Consider the following 8,297-nt stretch of genomic DNA (forward strand, 5'->3'; position numbering starts at 1 on the left):
TATATATATATATATATACTTTTTTTTTTTTTAGAGACAGGGTTTCTCTGTGTAGCCCTGGCTGTCCTGGAATTCACTTTGTAGAACAGGCTAGCCTTGAACTCAGAAATCTGCCTGCCTCTGCCTCCCGAGTGCTGGGATTAAAGGCGTGCACCACCACACCAGGCTCACCTGCATATATTTTTGAATGGGTGTTTGATTCCCTGAAATGGGACTCACAGACAGTTGTAGCTGACATGTGGTAGCTAGAAATTGAACCTGGGTCCTCTGGAAGAGCAGCCAGTGTTCTAAAATCCTGAGCCACCTCTCCAGCCCCTAAAGTACTATTTTCAATGGTTAAACTCTTTAATTAAATGAAGGCCCTTAAGAGTATTAATAGATAAAGAACTTAAAGTGTATATACAAAATAACTGCTGTTTTAAAATTTGGAATGTTGTTAGTTTGTGTTTATTGAGGCACTTGCTTTGTGCTATCTCTGGAAGGCCACTGGGAAAGACTATGTCAGAAAATAAACCATTGAGTTTCAAACTTTCCCAACACATATGGATTATTATTCATATATATATGTATGTATATATATGCATACATATATATGTGTATGTGTATGTCTATGCATATATATTCTAAATCTACTTATTCATTTCATTTTCTACATTGTTTTAATAAAACCATTAGATTTTGAATTTTAACAGTGATTCTTAATCACACATAAGCTTATACAAATTAAAGATCATGTAGACAAACAACCAGATATTCAAGAACCATCACACCTTCAGAACTAACATAAGTATCACAGTTTACTTTTATACATCATTCAAGTGGATGAATTTTACCATCAGCCCTTCAAAAATAAAGAACAGTGAACCTGTAAGTCATAAGTCGTTCAAAGGTTATCTACAGATAAGAGTAGCTTTAAGTAGGTTAAATGTATTATTAAATAAAGGGACATTATAAAACAGCTATTCTTACTTTTACTATAATTGTGTAATCGTCTTATTTGGGAAGTAAATCAGGAATGCCGTGGTAAGGTCGGAGGATAACTTTCCCATTTTCCCTTTCTTCCATAGATTTCTCTGAGATAGTACTCAGGTAAAATTTGACTTCGGATGTGTTTACCCACTGAGCTATCTTTTCAGCCCATGATTTATTGTTAATAAGAAAATTAGAAACTTAAAGTTACATAAGAAATCTTTTGAGAAGAACTAAAGTTTTATTTGTGAGAAAAAAAAAGTACAAAAAGTGAGTTTGAATATAGAGTAACCTATTTTGTCATAGATTATTAACTTTTAAATTGAGGTTTAAAATTTCTGGTGCTTATGGTGTGTAAAGGAGGCTGTCAGGTCCCCTGGAACTGCAATTACACATAATAGTAAACCACCATAAATGTATGTTTGAAACTAACTAAATTGGGTCTCTTTTTTTCTGTAAAATTTTTATGTTTTTATTTTTTTAAATTTATTAGATATTTTCTTTATTTACATTTCAAATATTATCCTATTTCCTGGTTTCCCCTCTGAAACCCCCCTATCCTATCCTCCCTCCCACTGATCACCAACCCACTGACTCCTGCTTCCCTGTCCTTGCGTTCCCCTAAAATGGGATATCGAGCATTCTCAGGACCAAGGGCCTCTCTTCCCATTGATGTCCAACAAGGCCATCCTCTGCTACATATGCAGCTTGAGCCGTGGGTTCCTCCATGTGTACTCATTGGTTGATGGTTTAGACCCGGGCAGCTCTGTTTGGTTGATATTGTTGTTGTTCCTATGGGGTTGCAAATCCCTTCAACTCCTTCAGTCCTTTCTGTAACTCCTCCATTGTGGATCCTGTGCTCAGTCCATTGGTTGGCTGAGAGCAGAACATCTAACTGCCTCTGTATTATTAGCCTCTGGCAGAGCCTATCAGGAGACAGCTATATCAGCCTTGTTTAATTTATATTTTTTCTTGTTATGTAAAACAGTATGTTAAAGAATTGACTTATTACAAGATGCATGAAATTAATATATATTGTAAGCACCATAATAATATACTAAAGTGTTATATTTTTTACAAATTTAACATGACAATTTAAAAACTTACTATATGTTTTAAATATATAAATAAGTCATCTAAAATACCTTAAAGAATTATGATTTTTCCTAAAAAATGTAAATTAAAAAACCAAACACCTTCAAGCGTTTTTCTCATTCCTATTTATTTTTACTACCAACTAATTTTAAGGTCACATAAAAGGAAAAGCTCTTTAGATATCTTTCCCATATGCTTCAAATATATAATTTGGAAGGCAAAAGAATTCTTGGTAACTAAATTACCGAATATATTTTCTTGCAATAAAAATAGAAGTGCCTTTGTAGAAATGCAGTGGGATTTTCCTATTAAACATGGTGGAATAATTTCTTACCATCTGTAGCATTCATTTAAAGAATGTAAACAGTGGTATATTTGCCATCTGTTTGAGAGGTTTTTGAAGAGAGATACTTTCGAATCTGTCATTCAATGACATCACCAATTTTATCATCTAACGATGATGCTTTAAACTGTGATCGATGGTAGTTTTGGTAGTCAGACATATATGTTATGGGTGTGAGTCATCAAAGTGCAATAAAGATAGCCAGTAACAGCCATAATAGTTCTGCTAACACCAATAAAACAGTAGAGAATTGCTATTTGAAAACATCTAACATCTTGCTGAAGGTGAAGAGGAAATTATCTGTGGGATGACTATTGCATATCAGCTCATACCAGGTAGCTATTAAGCAGGTAATTTACAATCCTAGCCCTTCGCATACCCTTGGAAACATTTTGAAAAATGATGCTGCCCACAGGAGTTTTCTCCAGGCTTTTAATCCAAACCAGTGTTCCAGATCAATTAGTTCCTGTGAATATTTGAGAAAGCAAAGTACAGAGTAATTTACAAGTTTACTAAATAGATGAAACCGATGTTCCTATCATGTTTTCAAGGATAAAAATGTTCTCATGAAATTAAGGTCCAACTAGCTTAGAAAGCTTAGAATATTTATGTAAGTGTAACAAATAAAATGGTCCCTTTACAACTACATATTTATTCTAGACAGGAAAGGGATGGTGTGGTCCCCTTATCCCTTATCTGTAGGTCCTGTCTGGGTAAAGGAGGTGGCATCTGCAGGTTCCCTGTCCCCCTGTTAGGCATCTGGTGAAGGTCATTTCCATTTACTTTTGGGATCCTGCCCTACTTTAGGTCTCTGGAACTTCCTCTGCCCCAACCCCTGCAGATGCTAACTTCCATTCATTCTCCTGATCCTCTGGGACACACTCCTGACTCCCCACACCTAATCTTGCTTTCCTATTCTTCTCCACCTCCCCTCTCTGACCCAGTTTCTGTCTAAAAGAAATGAAGAGAAAGAACAGAAACTGAAGGAAAGGCCAACCAATGACTGTCCCTACTCAAAAGCTGTTCCGTACACAAGCGCCAGTCTTTGACATTATTAGTAATACTCTCTGATGCTTGCAGACAGGAACCTAGCATAGCTGTCCTCTGACAGACTACCCTGCCATGAAGTGAAACCTGAAGATAGTCACCGACAAACATTGAGCAGAGGTTGGGGACATTTATGGAAGAACTGGGGGAAGGATTGAAGAACCTGAGGAGGATGGGAACCACAAAGGAAGACCAACAGAATCAACTAACCTTGACCCCTGGGAGCTCTCAGAGACTGAGCTGCCAACCAAAGAACATACCCCAGCTGGAACATGTATATGTGTGCATGTGTGTGTGTGTGTGTGTGTGTGTGTGTGTGTGTGTGTGTGTGTGTGTAGTAACAATTAATGAAAAATGAGACTCCTCTGGAACTCATTATAAGATCTGGCTGATGTTCCAACTCAAAGATATCCCTGTCTCAGCCTCCTGAGTATTGACAGCAAAGGCATGTACCACCATACATAGCCTTCCATTGTTCATTTTTGATTTACCAAGAAATTAACTAGATTTTAACAAGACAGCGTTAGGAATAAAATGTTTGGGCAAAGAAAACAAGTCATTTAAAGTCATACCTTACCTTCTGGATTGGTTAGGTTTTATGTTACTATAGCAAGCTACTTAGAGAAAGCAATTGAAGGGAAGAAAGATTTATTGCAGGTCATGGTTTAGGAAATGATAGAGTCCATCTTGGTGGGAAGTCATGTTCACAATGGTATGAGAATACAGGTAGCATTGTATCCTGAATTAAGAAGAGGAGACATTGAAGCTGGTGCTCAGTCTCTACCTCTACCCCAGTTTACATTCAGAAATCCATTTGACATATGGTACTATCCACATTCATGGTAGAAAATTTCTCATTTGTATTTCTCTCACAAATATAGTAATCTTTCACTCAAAAGAAATAGGTAATATGCTTTTTTAGTACACAAATGTTGACTTGGCAAGTATTAGAACAAAATCTTCCAACACATGATCACAAAGCTCCTCATTTTTGCTTGGACTCTTGTAAATACAATCTAATAGTAGATCAAGGTTAAAGAGTAAAGATGGATGTCAAGGAACATTTATGATTTTTGTTTTAGTCTCTCATCATTCTGTTCTCTAAACTTAATTACTCTCTCCTTTTTATACCAAACACTTATCATCACTCTGCGTACAATAGATGATCTTCTAAGTTACTTTATCAGATCAATATCCAGGATTAGTGGAAGGCAAATATCTGTTTGCCATTTTATATTATAGAACAACCTGTTTCAGCTTTGATTTAAGGCTACCTTGGTGGTTTACTTCACAAATATATTAGGGATATGGGGTAGCATATTTTTACAGGACAAAGAAGTGGGTGTTTTGGGTATCCATTGTAATTGTTCTCTGACTATGAAGATAATAAACCCTTTTCTGGAAAAGGCCATAGATTCTTCAAAAACTCATAAATAATGGGATTTTCTAGGCTATTTCTTTATGTGGAATACAAATACAATATGTATTATTCCCACCTGAAACAATATTGTTTCTTGGTGATACAGGTCAATGGGAGCAAGGGTAAATATGAACCTCCTGTTGCTTCATGTGCTATGAACCACAACATCTTCTGTCTCTCAAGAGTTTTATGCTTCTTCAGGCTATCATGTGAATGTTAATGTAGGTAAATTCTTAGATTCTTCCCAGATCTTGACAAAAGTCACTGGTTAGTACTCAGTGACCTTCACTGGATCAGACATTTTGCATCATATAACTAAGAAGCCTATATTTTAAAACATTGACACAAATGTACACACACACACACACACACACACACACACACACACACACACACACCCTCAAAATGTCTGATATCATCTCATATACAACATTGTCTTGACATTATTCCCAGCTCACCATGATATGGTATAGAAAAAGGGTAGTCTTAAATATGTTGCTCCATAAATATTCATAACATCTGTAAAATCCACCACACTGACTTCATGATACTGCTGCCTAAAATTTTTAGTGTTTGCTTTGTGCATTTTGCCTCAGATACTTTGCTAAATAAATGCCCAAATGTTCAAAGTTAGTGTCTTGACTTAATTATTTTCTTCAAAGATATTACAACCTAGGGACTCTTCTTCAATCTATCAGATCAAGGGATTAGTTCTTACAGAGTACACTTGATATCACACTCAAATAAGGTTTCAGAAATAAGTCATTTCACAACATTTACAAGGTATTTACAAGCTATTATTTATTGCTTCTTAATAAGGAAAGTCTGATGACTTGAAATCAGTCTTTTAATTTTCCAACAATATCCTTATAACCTCTTCATTGTGATTCATTTGATTGCTTTAAAAATTTAATAGGTTTTTAGATATTCACTCTTATTGTCAGTTCTATTTGACAAAGCCATATTAACTTTTGACTTTTAGTGTAGTTTTCAATTAAGGTATATTTTATTCATTTTATTTCTTTTTCCTAAACCTATGTTTCTCCCTAATTTAACAGAACCTACCTGCATGCTATATGAAATGACTTCAATTTCCTAAAGGTTTATCATGGGTATTGAAATGAGAACTTTTAATAAATAGATATTTTTTTCAATTTTATTTTCTTGTATTATTTTTTATTTTTAACATTTTTTATTAGATATTTTTGTCATTTACATTTCAAGTGCTATCCCCAAAGTCCCCTATACCCTCCCCCCACCATGTTCCCCAACCCACCCACTCCTGCTTCCTGGTCCTGGCATTCCCCTGTACTGGGGCATATAATCTTCACAAGACCAAGGGCATCTCNTCCCATTGATGGCTGACTAGGCCATCCTCTGCTACGTATGCAACTAGAGACAAAAGCTCTGGGGCATACTGCTTGGTTCATATTGTTGTTCCCCCTATAGGTTTGCAGACCCCATTAGCTCCTTGGGTACTTGCTCTAGCACCTTCATTGGGGGGTCCTGTATTCCATCCAATAGTTGACTGTAAGCACCCACTTCTGTATTTTCCAGCCACTGGCATAGCCTCACAAAAGATAGCTGTATCAGGGTCCTGTCAGCAAAATGTTTCTGGCATATGCAATAGTGTCTGGGTTTGGTGGTTGTTTATGGGATAGATCACCAGGTGTGGCAGTCACTTCCTTCTGTCTTAGCTCTTCCTTCTGTCTTAGCCCTTCCTTCTGTATTAGCTCTGAACTTTATCTCTATAACTCCTTCCATGGGTGTTTTGTTCCCATTCTAAGAAGGAACCAAGTATTCACACTTTGGTCTTCCTTCTTCTTGAGTTTCATGTGTTTTGCAAATTGTGTCTAGGGAATTCTTAGTTTCTGGGCTAATATCCACTTAACAGTGAATGCACATCATGTGTTCTTTTGAGATTGGGTTACCTCACTCAGGATGATATTTTCTCGTTCCATCTATTTGTCTAAGAATTTAATAAATTTATTGTTTTTAATACCTGGGTAGATTCCATTGTGTAAATGCATCACATTTTGTGAATCCATTCCTCTGCCGAGGGACATGTGGGTTCTTTCCAGCTTTTGGCTATTATAAATAAGGCTGCTATGAACATAGTGGAGCATGTGTCCTAATTTCAAGTTGGAACATCTTCTCGGTATATGCTCAGGAGAGGAATTGCTGGACCTTCTGGTAGTACAATGTCCAATTTTCTGAGGAACTGCCAGACTGATTTTGAGAGTGGTTAGAACCAGCTTGCAATCCCATCAGCAATGGAGGAGTGTTCCTCTTTCACCACATTCTCTCCAACAACTGCTGTCTCCTGAATTTTTGATCCTAGTCATTCTGACTGATGTGAGGTAAAACCTCAAGGTTGTTTTGATTTGCATTTCCCTGATAGTTAAGATGTTAAACATTTTTTTCATGTGCTTCTCAGCCCTTCAGTATTCATCATTTGAGAATTCTTTGTTTAGCTCTGTGCCCGAATTTTTAATGGGGTTATATGATTTTCTGGAGTCCAGCTTCTTAAGTTCTTTTGTTTGTTTGTTTTTTCCAATTTTTATTAGGTATTTACTTCATTTACATTTCAAATGCATCCACAAAGTCCCCTATACCCTCCCTCCTCTGCTCCCCTAACCACCCACTCTCAGTTCTTGGCCCTGATGTTCCCCTGTACTGGGGCATATAAAGCTTGAAAGACCAAGGGACCTCTCTTCCCAATGATGGCTGACTAGACCATCTTCTGCTACATATGCAGCTAGAGACATGAGCTCTGGGGGTACTGATTAGTTCATATTGTTGTTCCACCTATAGGGTTTCAGACCACTTCAGCTCTTTGGTTCTTTCTCTAGCTCCTCTACTGGGGGCCCTGTGTTCCATCAAATAGCTGATTGTGAGCATCCACTTCTGTGTTTGCCAGGCACTGGCATAGCCTCACAAGAGACAGCTATTTTCAGCAAAAGCTTGCTGGCATATATAATAGTGTCTGCATTTGGTGACTAATTATGGGATGGACCCCTGGGTGGGGCAGTTTCTGGATGGTCCATCCTTTTTTCTCAGCTCCAAACTTTGTCTCTGTAACTCCTTCCATGGGTGTTTAGTTCCCAATTCTAAGAAGAGGCAAAGTGTCCACATTTTGGTCTTTGTTCTTCTTGAGTTTCATGAGTTTTACAAATTGTATCTTGGGTATTCTAAGTTTCTGGGCTAATATCCACTTATTAGTGTGTGCATATCATGTGAGTTCTTTTGTGATTGGGTTACCTCACTCAGGATGATACCCTCCTGATCCATCCATTTGCCAAGGAATTTCATAAACTCATTGTTTTTAATAGCTGAGTAGTACTCCATTGTGTAAATGTACCACATCTTCTGTATCCATTCCTCTGTTGAGGGACATCTGGGTTCTTTCCAGCTTCTGGCTAT

This window comes from Mus pahari, chromosome 7, assembly GCF_900095145.1.
Source record: "Mus pahari chromosome 7, PAHARI_EIJ_v1.1, whole genome shotgun sequence".
In the NCBI taxonomy this organism is placed as follows: Eukaryota; Metazoa; Chordata; class Mammalia; order Rodentia; family Muridae; genus Mus; species Mus pahari.